The 12754-nt window shown below is 49.6% G+C and overlaps 1 pseudogene; it reads left to right on the forward strand.

The window, feature by feature from the left end:
• The window catches only part of LOC139559551 (piezo-type mechanosensitive ion channel component 2-like), a 179982-nt pseudogene that overhangs the window by 14066 nt on the left and 153162 nt on the right, over nt 1-12754 (forward strand).

Below are 12754 nucleotides of genomic sequence, written 5' to 3' on the forward strand. Positions count from 1 at the left end.
ACCAGTAACTAGGGGGTAGGTAGACAGGTGGACCAGTAACTAGGGGGTAGGTAGGTAGACAGGTGGACCAGTAACTAGGGGGTAGGTAGGTAGACAGGTGGACCAGTAACTGGGGGGTAGGTAGGTAGACAGGTGGACCAGTAACTAGGGGGTAGGTAGACAGGTGGACCAGTAACTAGGGGGTAGGTAGGTAGACAGGTGGACCAGTAACTAGGGGGTAGGTAGACAGGTGGACCAGTAACTAGGGGGTAGGTAGGTAGACAGGTGGACCAGTAACTGGGGGGTAGGTAGGTAGGTAGACAGGTGGACCAGTAACTAGGGGGTTGATAGACAGGTGGACCAGTAACTAGAGGTAGGTAGACAGGTGGACCAGTAACTAGGGGTAGGTAGACAGGGGGACCAGTGACTAGGGGTAGGTAGGTAGACAGGTGGACCAGTAACTAGGGGGTTGATAGACAGGTGGACCAGTAACTAGAGGGTAGGTAGGTAGACAGGGGGACCAGTAACTAGGGGTAGGTAGGTAGACAGGGGGACCAGTAACTAGGGGTAGGTAGGTAGACAGGGGGACCAGTGACTAAGGGGTAGGTAGGTAGACAGGTGGACCAGTAACTGGGGGGTAGGTAGGTAGACAGGTGGACCAGTAACTGGGGGGTAGGTAGGTAGATAGACAGGTGGACCAGTAACTAGGGGGTAGGTAGACAGGTGGACCAGTAACTAGGGGGTAGGTAGGTAGACAGGTGGACCAGTAACTGGGGGGTAGGTAGGTAGGTAGACAGGTGGACCAGTAACTAGGGGGTTGATAGACAGGTGGACCAGTAACTAGAGGTAGGTAGACAGGTGGACCAGTAACTAGGGGTAGGTAGACAGGGGGACCAGTGACTAGGGGTAGGTAGGTAGACAGGTGGACCAGTAACTAGGGGGTTGATAGACAGGTGGACCAGTAACTAGAGGTTAGGTAGGTAGACAGGGGGACCAGTAACTAGGGGTAGGTAGGTAGACAGGGGGACCAGTAACTAGGGGTAGGTAGGTAGACAGGGGGACCAGTGACTAGGGGGTAGGTAGGTAGACAGGTGGACCAGTAACTGGGGGGTAGGTAGGTAGACAGGTGGACCAGTAACTGGGGGGTAGGTAGGTAGGTAGGTAGACAGGTGGACCAGTAACTAGGGGGTAGGTAGGTAGACAGGTGGACCAGTAACTGGGGGGTAGGTAGGTAGACAGGTGGACCAGTAACTAGGGGGTAGGTAGACAGGTGGACCAGTAACTAGGGGGTAGGTAGGTAGACAGGTGGACCAGTAACTAGGGGGTAGGTAGACAGGTGGACCAGTAACTAGGGGGTAGGTAGGTAGACAGGTGGACCAGTAACTGGGGGGGTAGGTAGACAGGTGGACCAGTAACTAGGGGGTTGATAGACAGGTGGACCAGTAACTAGAGGTAGGTAGACAGGTGGACCAGTAACTAGGGGTAGGTAGACAGGGGGACCAGTGACTAGGGGGTTGATAGACAGGTGGACCAGTAACTAGAGGGTAGGTAGGTAGACAGGGGGACCAGTAACTAGGGGTAGGTAGGTAGACAGGGGGACCAGTAACTAGGGGTAGGTAGGTAGACAGGGGGACCAGTGACTAAGGGGTAGGTAGGTAGACAGGTGGACCAGTAACTGGGGGGTAGGTAGGTAGACAGGTGGACCAGTAACTGGGGGGTAGGTAGGTAGGTAGACAGGTGGACCAGTAACTAGGGGGTAGGTAGACAGGTGGACCAGTAACTAGGGGGTAGGTAGGTAGACAGGTGGACCAGTAACTAGGGGGTAGGTAGGTAGACAGGTGGACCAGTAACTGGGGGGTAGGTAGGTAGACAGGTGGACCAGTAACTAGGGGGCAGGTAGACAGGTGGACCAGTAACTAGGGGGTAGGTAGGTAGACAGGTGGACCAGTAACTAGGGGGTAGGTAGACAGGTGGACCAGTAACTAGGGGGTAGGTAGGTAGACAGGTGGACCAGTAACTGGGGGGTAGGTAGGTAGGTAGACAGGTGGACCAGTAACTAGGGGGTTGATAGACAGGTGGACCAGTAACTAGAGGTAGGTAGACAGGTGGACCAGTAACTAGGGGTAGGTAGACAGGGGGACCAGTGACTAGGGGTAGGTAGGTAGACAGGTGGACCAGTAACTAGGGGGTTGATAGACAGGTGGACCAGTAACTAGAGGGTAGGTAGGTAGACAGGGGGACCAGTAACTAGGGGTAGGTAGGTAGACAGGGGGACCAGTAACTAGGGGTAGGTAGGTAGACAGGGGGACCAGTGACTAAGGGGTAGGTAGGTAGACAGGTGGACCAGTAACTGGGGGGTAGGTAGGTAGACAGGTGGACCAGTAACTGGGGGGTAGGTAGGTAGGTAGACAGGTGGACCAGTAACTAGGGGGTAGGTAGACAGGTGGACCAGTAACTAGGGGGTAGGTAGGTAGACAGGTGGACCAGTAACTGGGGGGTAGGTAGGTAGGTAGACAGGTGGACCAGTAACTAGGGGGTTGATAGACAGGTGGACCAGTAACTAGAGGTAGGTAGACAGGTGGACCAGTAACTAGGGGTAGGTAGACAGGGGGACCAGTGACTAGGGGTAGGTAGGTAGACAGGTGGACCAGTAACTAGGGGGTTGATAGACAGGTGGACCAGTAACTAGAGGTTAGGTAGGTAGACAGGGGGACCAGTAACTAGGGGTAGGTAGGTAGACAGGGGGACCAGTAACTAGGGGTAGGTAGGTAGACAGGGGGACCAGTGACTAGGGGGTAGGTAGGTAGACAGGTGGACCAGTAACTGGGGGGTAGGTAGGTAGACAGGTGGACCAGTAACTGGGGGGTAGGTAGGTAGGTAGGTAGACAGGTGGACCAGTAACTAGGGGGTAGGTAGACAGGTGGACCAGTAACTAGGGGGTAGGTAGGTAGACAGGTGTACCAGTAACTGGGGGGTAGGTAGGTAGACAGGTGGACCAGTAACTGGGGGGTAGGTAGGTAGGTAGACAGGTGGACCAGTAACTAGGGGGTAGGTAGACAGGTGGACCAGTAACTAGGGGGTAGATAGGTAGACAGGTGGACCAGTAACTGGGGGGTAGGTAGGTAGGTAGACAGGTGGACCAGTAACTAGGGGGTTGATAGACAGGTGGACCAGTAACTAGGGGGTAGGTAGGTAGACAGGTGGACCAGTAACTGGGGGGTAGGTAGGTAGGTAGGTAGACAGGTGGACCAGTAACTAGGGGGTAGGTAGACAGGTGGACCAGTAACTAGGGGGTAGGTAGACAGGTGGACCAGTAACTAGGGGGTAGGTAGACAGGTGGACCAGTAACTAGGTGGTAGATAGACAGGTGGACCAGTAACTAGGGGTAGGTTAGTAGACAGGTGGACCAGTAACTAGGGGGTTGATAGACAGGTGGACCAGTAACTAGTGGGTAGGTAGGTAGACAGGTGGACCAGTAACCGGGGGGTAGGTAGGTAGGTAGACAGGTGGACCAGTAACTAGGGGGTAGATAGACAGGTGGACCAGTAACTAGGGGGTAGGTAGACAGGTGGTCCAGTAACTAGGGGGTAGATAGACAGGTGGACCAGTAACTAGGTGGTAGATAGACAGGTGGACCAGTAACTAGGGGTAGGTAGACAGGTGGACCAGTAACTAGGGGTAGGTAGGTAGACAGGTGGACCAGTAACTAGGGGGTCGATAGACAGGTGGACCAGTAACTAGGGGGTAGGTAGGTAGACAGGTGGACCAGTAACTAGGGGTAGGTAGGTAGACAGGTGGACCAGTAACTAGGGGGTTGATAGACAGGTGGACCAGTAACTAGGGGGTAGGTAGGTAGACAGGTGGTCCAGTAACTAGGGGGTAGGTAGGTAGACAGGTGGACCAGTAACTAGGGGTAGGTAGGTAGACAGGTGGACCAGTAACTAGGGGTAGGTAGGTAGACAGGTGGACCAGTAACTAGGGGGTTGATAGACAGGTGGACCAGTAACTAGGGGTAGGTAGGTAGACAGGTGGACCAGTAACTAGGGGGTCGATAGACAGGTGGACCAGTAACTAGGGGTAGCTAGGTAGTAGCGGTGCGTGGGTAAAATCACTAAGGAAGCCAAGTGATGTGTTGTGTTGTGATCATTGCGTTGCTTCCTCTATAACCTGTTAATTCATATACCTAGACACCGTGATATAGAGGCCTAAAGGCCATGACAATAAGAAGACACAGCGGCAGAATAAATTCAACCACACCTTTGTTTCGTAACAAAACCGGAGAGCAACATCTGTCCTGTGAAGTCTACAAAACATATCGCATGTAACAAACAGTTACATGACCTAAAGCAGGGTCAAGCAGGTTCATGTTTCAGACATTTTCAGCCCACTAAACAACTATTGATTTAGAACCACAGAGAGTTACCGCAAGTCGGAAAGAAAACAGGAGCTGCCTCCACTATTCCAGCACCATTTCAACATCAACAAATCCCCTCTGCTTAGTCTAATACAGTGACAACTAAAATATACTAAAAACTATTTCGTCCATTCAACGCAAGCTAAATATGATGTGGCAGTCCATGGTGCTGATTTCTGTGTGCGTGTTTGCGTGCACTTTTGTGTGTGTGTGTGTGTGTGTGTGTGTGTGTGTGTGTGTGTGTGTGTGTGTGTGTGTGTGTGTGTGTGTGTGTGCACGCTCGTCCGTGCAAGTATAGAAAACATGTTGACTCACCCTACTGGTAGGGTTTAGGAGTGGAATTAGGAGGAGAGGCCTCATTTAACTCAGTAAATTCATCAGGTTTTAGCCATGTTTCAGACAGGCCAATCACATCATGTTTCAGACATGCCAATCACATCATGTTTCAGACAGGCCAATCACATCATGTTTCAGACAGGCCAATCACATCATGTTTCAGACAGGCCAATCACATCATGTTTATGATCAGTGATTAGTTCATTGACTGTGACTACCTTGAAAGTCAGGGATCTAACATTAAGTAGTCCTTTTATCACAATCTCTTTCACTTATCTACAAATTCTATCTTTTGGGGAGGTGCAGAAAACAGTTTTCAACCAGCGATTGAGTTGTGAGACTGTAGAGCTCATCACTCCCCCTAACTGAGAGGGGGCCAGAGACAATTACTCGATGCCGACACATCTTTCTAGCTGATTTACACGCTGAAGCTATGTTGCGCTTGGTGACCTCTGACTGTTTCATCCTAACATCGTTGGTGCCGACGTGGATAACAATATCTCTATACTCTCTACACTCACCAGTTTTAGCTTTAGCCAGCACCATCTTCAGATTAGCCTTAACGTCGGTAGCCCTGCCCCCTGGTGAACAGTGTATGATCGCTGGATGATTATTTTTAAGTCTAATACTGCGGGTAATGGAGTCGCCAATGACTACGGTTTTCAATTTGTCAGAGCTAATGGTGGGAGGCTTTGGCGTCTGACTCCGTAAAGGGTGGAGGAGAGACCAGAGAAGGCTCGGCATCTGACTCCGTAACGGGTGGAGGAGAGACCTGAGAAGGCTCGGCCTCTGACTCCGTAACGGGTGGAGGAGAGACCTGAGAAGGCTCGGCCTCTGACTCCGTAACGGGTGGAGGAGAGACCTGAGAAGGCTCGGTCTCTGACTCCGTAACGGGTGGAGGAGAGACCTGAGAAGGCTCGGCCTCTGACTCCGTAACGGGTGGAGGAGAGACCTTAGAAGGCTCGGCCTCTGACTCCGTAACGGGTGGAGGAGAGTCCAGAGAAGGCTCGGCCTCTGACCCCGTAACGGGTGGAGGAGAGACCTGAGAAGGCTCGGCCTCTGACTCCGTAACGGGTGGAGGAGAGACCTGAGAAGGCTCGGCCTCTGACTCCGTAACGGGTGGAGGAGAGACCAGAGAAGGCTCGGCCTCTGACCCCGTAACGGGTGGAGGAGAGACCTGAGAAGGCTCGGCCTCTGACCCCGTAACGGGTGGAGGAGAGACCAGAGAAGGCTCCGTCTCAGACTCCAACTCGTTGATTAATGGGGAGAACAAGTTGAAAGTTTCTATCGGCTGAATGAGAGACACTGAGCATGCCGACAACATTTCTTTACAGAAGACATGAGAAAATAGTCCGGCTGTGGGGACTGTCCTGTGGGATTGACACCACTACCTGTATTTACTGATGGCACAGACACTGTTTCATCCTTTTATACACTTTAAATCGTCTTTGCCGATCTGAAACCGATCTCGCAAGTCGGCTGTTCTCACCATAAGGTGATAGTTCTCCTTTCACATTATTAACATGGTAGATCTCAGCGTGTTAATTGTTCCTACGCTGGGTTCACATTAAACACACAGAGATGGTCAGGATGATTACCCACGTCTCTCTGAGGCTGATATCTTACAGACCAAACATCAATACCACATGTCCAGATATCTCATCTGTCTGAGACTGTCAGAAATTTGCAAAACCCACTCAGGCAAAATTTTAATCATCTAATGCAAACAGGGAAGATGGAATAATCAGCTTCTTCAACATAATGTAGTCTGTTTACTCATAAATTGGAAGATATTAGCATACCCCATGCAGCAGCATTTACTATTGTAACTTTTCTCTGTTCAATGTAGTGGAATATATTGGTTATAATTTCCCTTTAATCAATACAAACAATTTGCTCTTAAACAAGTTTTTTCTTGTTTAATTATGTCTCAGGTCAATACTGTGTGGAACTCAACATTTCAAGGATGTTAAATATGTTGTTTTGACTTTACTGTCACTACTTTTGATTCAATGACTAATATCTGTGTGTGTGTCTGTTACAGCTTGTTTGTTCCGGTACAATGGGCTGTCATTCCTCTACCTCATCTACCTCCTCCTTATTCCCCTTTTCTCTGAGCCCACCAGCACAACCATGCAGGGTAAGTCTCCTCCTCCTCTACCTCATCTACCTCCTCCTTATTCCCCTTTTCTCTGAGCCCACCAGCACAACCATGCAGGGTAAGTCTCCCTCTTTCACCCTCTTCGCTCTACCTCATCTTCATCCTCCTCTACCACTTCCTCATCCTCCTTTACCACCTCCTCTACCTCCTCTTCATATTCCTCTACCTCCTCCTCTACCTCCTCTTCATCATCATCTTCATCCTCCTTTACCACCTCATCTACCACCTCCTCATCTTCCTCCTCATCCTCCTCCTCCTCTACCTCCTCCTCTACCTCCTCATCCTCTACCTCCTCCTCCTCTACCTCCTCCTCTACCTCCTCCATCTCCTCCTCTTCCTCCTCTACCTCCTCTTCATATTCCTCTACCTCCTCCTCTACATCCTTCTCTTCATCCTCCTCATCCTCCTTTACCACATCATCTACCACCTCCTCATCCTCATCCTCCTTCTACTCTAACTCCACCTCTACCTCCTCCTCTTCCTCCTCTACCTCCTCCTCATCCTCCTCCATCTCCTCCTCTTCCTCCTCTACCTCCTCCTTATCCTCCTCCATCTCCTCCTCTTCCTCCTCTACCTCATCTATCTCCTCCACCTCCTCCTCTACCTCCTCCTCGTCCTTCGCTACCTCCTCCTCTCCCTCCTCTACCTCCTCATCTTCCGCCTCCATCTCCTCCTCTTCCTCCTCTACCTCCTCCTCATCCTGCCCATCTCCTCCTCTTCCTCCTCTACCTCCTAGTCTTCTCTCTACCTTCTCCTCTTCTCTACCTCTTCTCTCTACCTCCTCCTCTACCTCCTCCTCTGTCTCCATCTCCTCCTCTATCTCCTCCTCTATCTCCTCCTCTACCTCCCCATCCTCCTCTATCTCCTCCACCTCCTCATCTACCTCCTCCTCTACCTCCTCATCCTCCTCTATCTCCTCCTCATCCTCCTCTATCTCCTCCTCTACCTCCCCATCCTCCTCTATCTCCTCCACCTCCTACTCTTCCTCCTCTACCTCCTCCTCATCCTCCTCTTCTCTCTAACTTCTCCTCTTCTCTCTACCTTCTCCTCTTCTCTCTACCTCCTCTTCCTCCTCTACCTCCTCCTCCTCCTCCCCTTCTCTCTACCTTCTCCTCATCTCTCTACCTTCTCCTCTTCTCTCTACCTTCTCCTCTTCTCTCTACCTCCTCTTCCTCCTCTACCTCCTCCTCATCCTCCCCTTCTCTCTACCTTCTCCTCTTCTCTCTACCTTCTCCTCTTCTCTCTACCTCCTCTTCCTCCTCTACCTCCTCCTCATCCTCCTCTTCCCTTTACCTGCTGCTCCTCTTTTCACAGAACCAACCAGCCTGACAATCGACCTTGGACTTTGCCTCTAACTCTTCTCTAAATATCACATAGTCAATGGGGCTCAAAAATACATCACCTCCAGAACCAACCACCTTCACAGAACTCTCTGTTTCAGAAAAGACAAAGGGGTCTGGCAAATTAAATTGTTTTCCCTTGAGGACATCATTTCCTTCCCAATAGAGATTAGGCTTGGCAATGATTGGATAATGCAGCTAGTTTGGCCACTGGTTGTATGATTTGTCCAAGAGAGAAATGTATTGCCTATTTGGGCTCCCGAGTGGCGCAGCGGACTAAGACAATGCATCTCAGTGCTTGAGGCGTCACTACAGACACCGTGGTTTGTATCCAGGCTGTATCACAACCGGCCGTGATTGGGAGTCACGTAGGGTGGCACACAATTGGCGTCCGGGTTAAGGTTTGACCGAGGTAGGCTGTTAAATAATAATTTGTTCTTAACTTACTTGCCTAGTTAAATAAAGGTTCATTTAAAACGTAAAACATGTATTATTCAATTGAATTGGCCCTCATCAAGAAGAATGGGTTCTCAGAATTCAGATGAGGAGAACTGATGTAAAAGCTACTCAGCTGTGTTGAACAGAGAAGGACATAAGGAGATCTAAGAGGTCAATGCTCAGTGTATTATATGTAGAAGTTGTCCTGAACTTAGGACGAGGAGGTGGTAGAGGTGGCAGCTGCACGATTGCTCCTCGTCCTAAGTTCAGGACAACTTCTACATATAATACACTGAGCATTGACCTCTTAGATCTCCTTATGTCCTTCTCTGTTCAACACAGCTGAGTAGCTTTTACATCAGTTCTCCTCATTATGACATGAGTTCTGGGTTAACTTAGAATACTGTCCTCTTGATCTCTCCTCTGGTCCAGCGTGGTTTAGTGTGGCACTGTGGTCATGAAAGGAGCCTAGCGAGAGGTATTCCTTCCTTTACCACAGATGGATAGTAAACCGGATGGTTAAGATGGTTAGAACCCCCCCCCCCCCCCATACCTTAAACCACTCAAAACTGTGCTTCCTGGAAAGACCACGTCAATGTTTAACAATACATACAGCTAGATTGGCTCAGGAGAGGAGAGGACTCTGAATGGAGGGAAGGGATGATGAATGGAGGGATAGAGTGGTATGGAGGAAGGGATGATGGGAGGGATAGAGTGGTATGGAGGAAGGGATGATGAATGGAGGGATAGAGTGGTATGGAGGTTGGGATGATGGGAGGGATAGAGTGGTATGGAGGAAGGGATGATGAATGGAGGGATAGAGTGGTATGGAGGAAGGGATGATGGGAGGGATAGAGTGGTATGGAGGAAGGGATGATGAATGGAGGGATAGAGTGGTATGGAGGAAGGGATGATGAATGGAGGGATAGAGTGGTATGGAGGAAGGGATGATGGGAGGGATAGAGTGGTATGGAGGAAGGGATGATGAATGGAGGGATAGAGCGGTATGGAGGAAGGGATGATGAATGGAGGGATAGAGTGGTATGGAGGTTGGGATGATGGGAGGGATAGAGTGGTATGGAGGAAGGGATGATGAATGGAGGGATAGAGTGGTATGGAGGAAGGGATGATGGGAGGGATAGAGTGGTATGGAGGAAGGGATGATGAATGGAGGGATAGAGTGGTATGGAGGAAGGGATGATGGGAGGGATAGAGTGGTATGGAGGAAGGGATGATGAATGGAGGGATAGAGTGGTATGGAGGAAGGGATGATGAATGGAGGGATAGAGTGGTATGGAGGAAGGGATGATGGGAGGGATAGAGTGGTATGGAGGAAGGGATGATGAATGGAGGGATAGAGCGGTATGGAGGAAGGGATGATGAATGGAGGGATAGAGTGGTATGGAGGAAGGGATGATGGGAGGGATAGAGTGGTATGGAGGAAGGGATGATGAATGGAGGGATAGAGTGGTATGGAGGAAGGGATGATGAATGGAGGGATAGAGTGGTATGGAGGAAGGGATGATGGGAGGGATAGAGTGGTATGGAGGAAGGGATGATGGGAGGGATAGAGTGGTATGGAGGAAGGGATGATGGGAGGGATAGAGTGGTATGGAGGAAGGGATGATGAATGGAGGGATAGAGTGGTATGGAGGAAGGGATGATGGGAGGGATAGAGTGGTATGGAGGAAGGGATGATGAATGGAGGGATAGAGTGGTATGGAGGAAGGGATGATGAATGGAGGGATAGAGTGGTATGGAGGAAGGGATGATGGGAGGGATAGAGTGGTATGGCGGAAGGGATGATGGGAGGGATAGAGTGGTATGGAGGAAGGGATGATGGGAGGGATAGAGTGGTATGGAGGAAGGGATGATGAATGGAGGGATAGAGTGGTATGGAGGAAGGGATGATGGGAGGGATAGAGTGGTATGGAGGAAGGGATGATGAATGGAGGGATAGAGTGGTATGGAGGAAGGGATGCTGAATGGAGGGATAGAGTGGTATGGAGGAAGGGATGATGAATGGAGGGATAGAGTGGTATGGAGGTTGGGATGATGGGAGGGGTAGAGTGGTATGGAGGAAGGGATGATGAATGGAGGGATAGAGTGGTATGGAGGTTGGGATGATGGAAGGGTAGAGTGCAGTATGTAGGAAGGGATGATGGAAGGGTAGAGTGCAGTATGGAGGAAGGAGAGAGAGAGAGGAGAGTCTTTAAAGTGTACTACTTACCTTTTCATCAATAGGTAATGAGAGAAGAAGACTTCTGAAAGGTAATGTCAGGGAATGTATGCCTTCAGGATCACATAGTGTCACATAGGTCAGTGCAGCACTATAGTTCTCCCCTCTGCCTGGAAATATGTGGTGTACTACCTGCTGGGGTCCTCCCACCATCCTCTACACATAGACTCTATTGAACATCCTGGTCCTACCCCCATCCTCTACACATAGACTCTATTGAACATCCTGGTCCTACCCCCATCCTCTACACATAGACTCTATTGAACATCCTGGTCCTACCCCCATCCTCTACACATAGACTCTATTGAACATCCTGGTCCTACCCCCATCCTCTACACATAGACTCTATTGAACATCCTGGTCCTACCCCCATCCTCTACACATAGACTCTATTGAACATCCTGGTCCTACCCCCATCCTCTACACATAGACTCTATTGAACATCCTGGTCCTACCCCCATCCTCTACACATAGACTCTATTGAACATCCTGGTCCTACCCCCATCCTCTACACATAGACTCTATTGAACATCCTGGTCCTACCCCCATCCTCTACACATAGACTCTATTGAACATCCTGGGCCTACCCCCATCCTCTACACATAGACTCTATTGAACATCCTGGTCCTACCCCCATCCTCTACACATAGACTCTATTGAACATCCTGGTCCTACCCCCATCCTCTACACATAGACTCTATTGAACATCCTGGTCCTACCCCCATCCTCTACACATAGACTCTATTGAACATCCTGGTCCTACCCCCATCCTCTACACATAGACTCTATTGAGCATCCTGGTCCTACCCCCATCCTCTACACATAGACTCTATTGAACATCCTGGTCCTACCCCCATCCTCTACACATAGACTCTATTGAGCATCCTGGTCCTACACCCATCCTCTACACATAGACTCTATTGAACATCCTGGTCCCACCCCCATGGCCCATCCTCTACACATAGACTCTATTGAACATCCCGGTGAAGGATAGCAGACAGAAATAAAGATTCAAGCAGCCATGCTGGGGTCCAAGCTTTGGCCCCATAGCACCACCATCAGGACACATTTGACACATTGACATATGATGAACTACTTCTGTACTCCTTATCACACTTGCCAAATATCAGTATTCGAACAGCTAGATTCATATCTCTGAGCATGTGTGCCAAATTTCATCACTCTGAGTCAAACATGTAAACATGTGTCGGTTATAGCGCCACCGTGTGGTCGATCTGAATGTGCTTAGATATGAGTGTTTGGAACATTTGTACCAACTTTTGTTACAATACGAATATCTGTGTCTGATTTAAATGCATTTAGGTGCCAGACTACACCCATGTGTTTGTCTATTGGTGAGTATGGGCCGTGTTGTTTGAAATACTAGCCTGGATAAAAATACTTTGGTCCATGGATGCAATATATCAAGTTTCGAGCAAATCAGTCTTTCGGTGCGAAAGGAGTAGTGTTTTAAGTGTTTTTCACAATTGAAAAAGGTGGAAAATCCATCATGGCGGGACCTTATTTGTTCCTTGTGAGGACCAAATTTCACGACTCTACGTTTCACGGGGTGAGGAGTGTGAGCTATCAAAGTTAGCATTTTCAATTGGCATGAAATAAGACGGTGTGGCCCCATGACCCTTTACCATCCTGCCCGGTTGCATCCTGCTACGCCTTACCATCTCACAGGAATTTGCTTTTTTTCACAACCTCTTTACCGGAACAGGAATATTAATAATAGCCTACGGCATCCAATATTATGGTTTCACCCGCTGCTTGGACCCCTAACTATTTGGTGGCTTCAGAATGTGTTATGTAATCTAAATCTTTTAACAGTTGTCACAGTT

The sequence above is a fragment of the Salvelinus alpinus genome, chromosome 30, assembly GCF_045679555.1.
Source record: "Salvelinus alpinus chromosome 30, SLU_Salpinus.1, whole genome shotgun sequence".
NCBI classification, from domain to species: domain Eukaryota; kingdom Metazoa; phylum Chordata; class Actinopteri; order Salmoniformes; family Salmonidae; genus Salvelinus; species Salvelinus alpinus.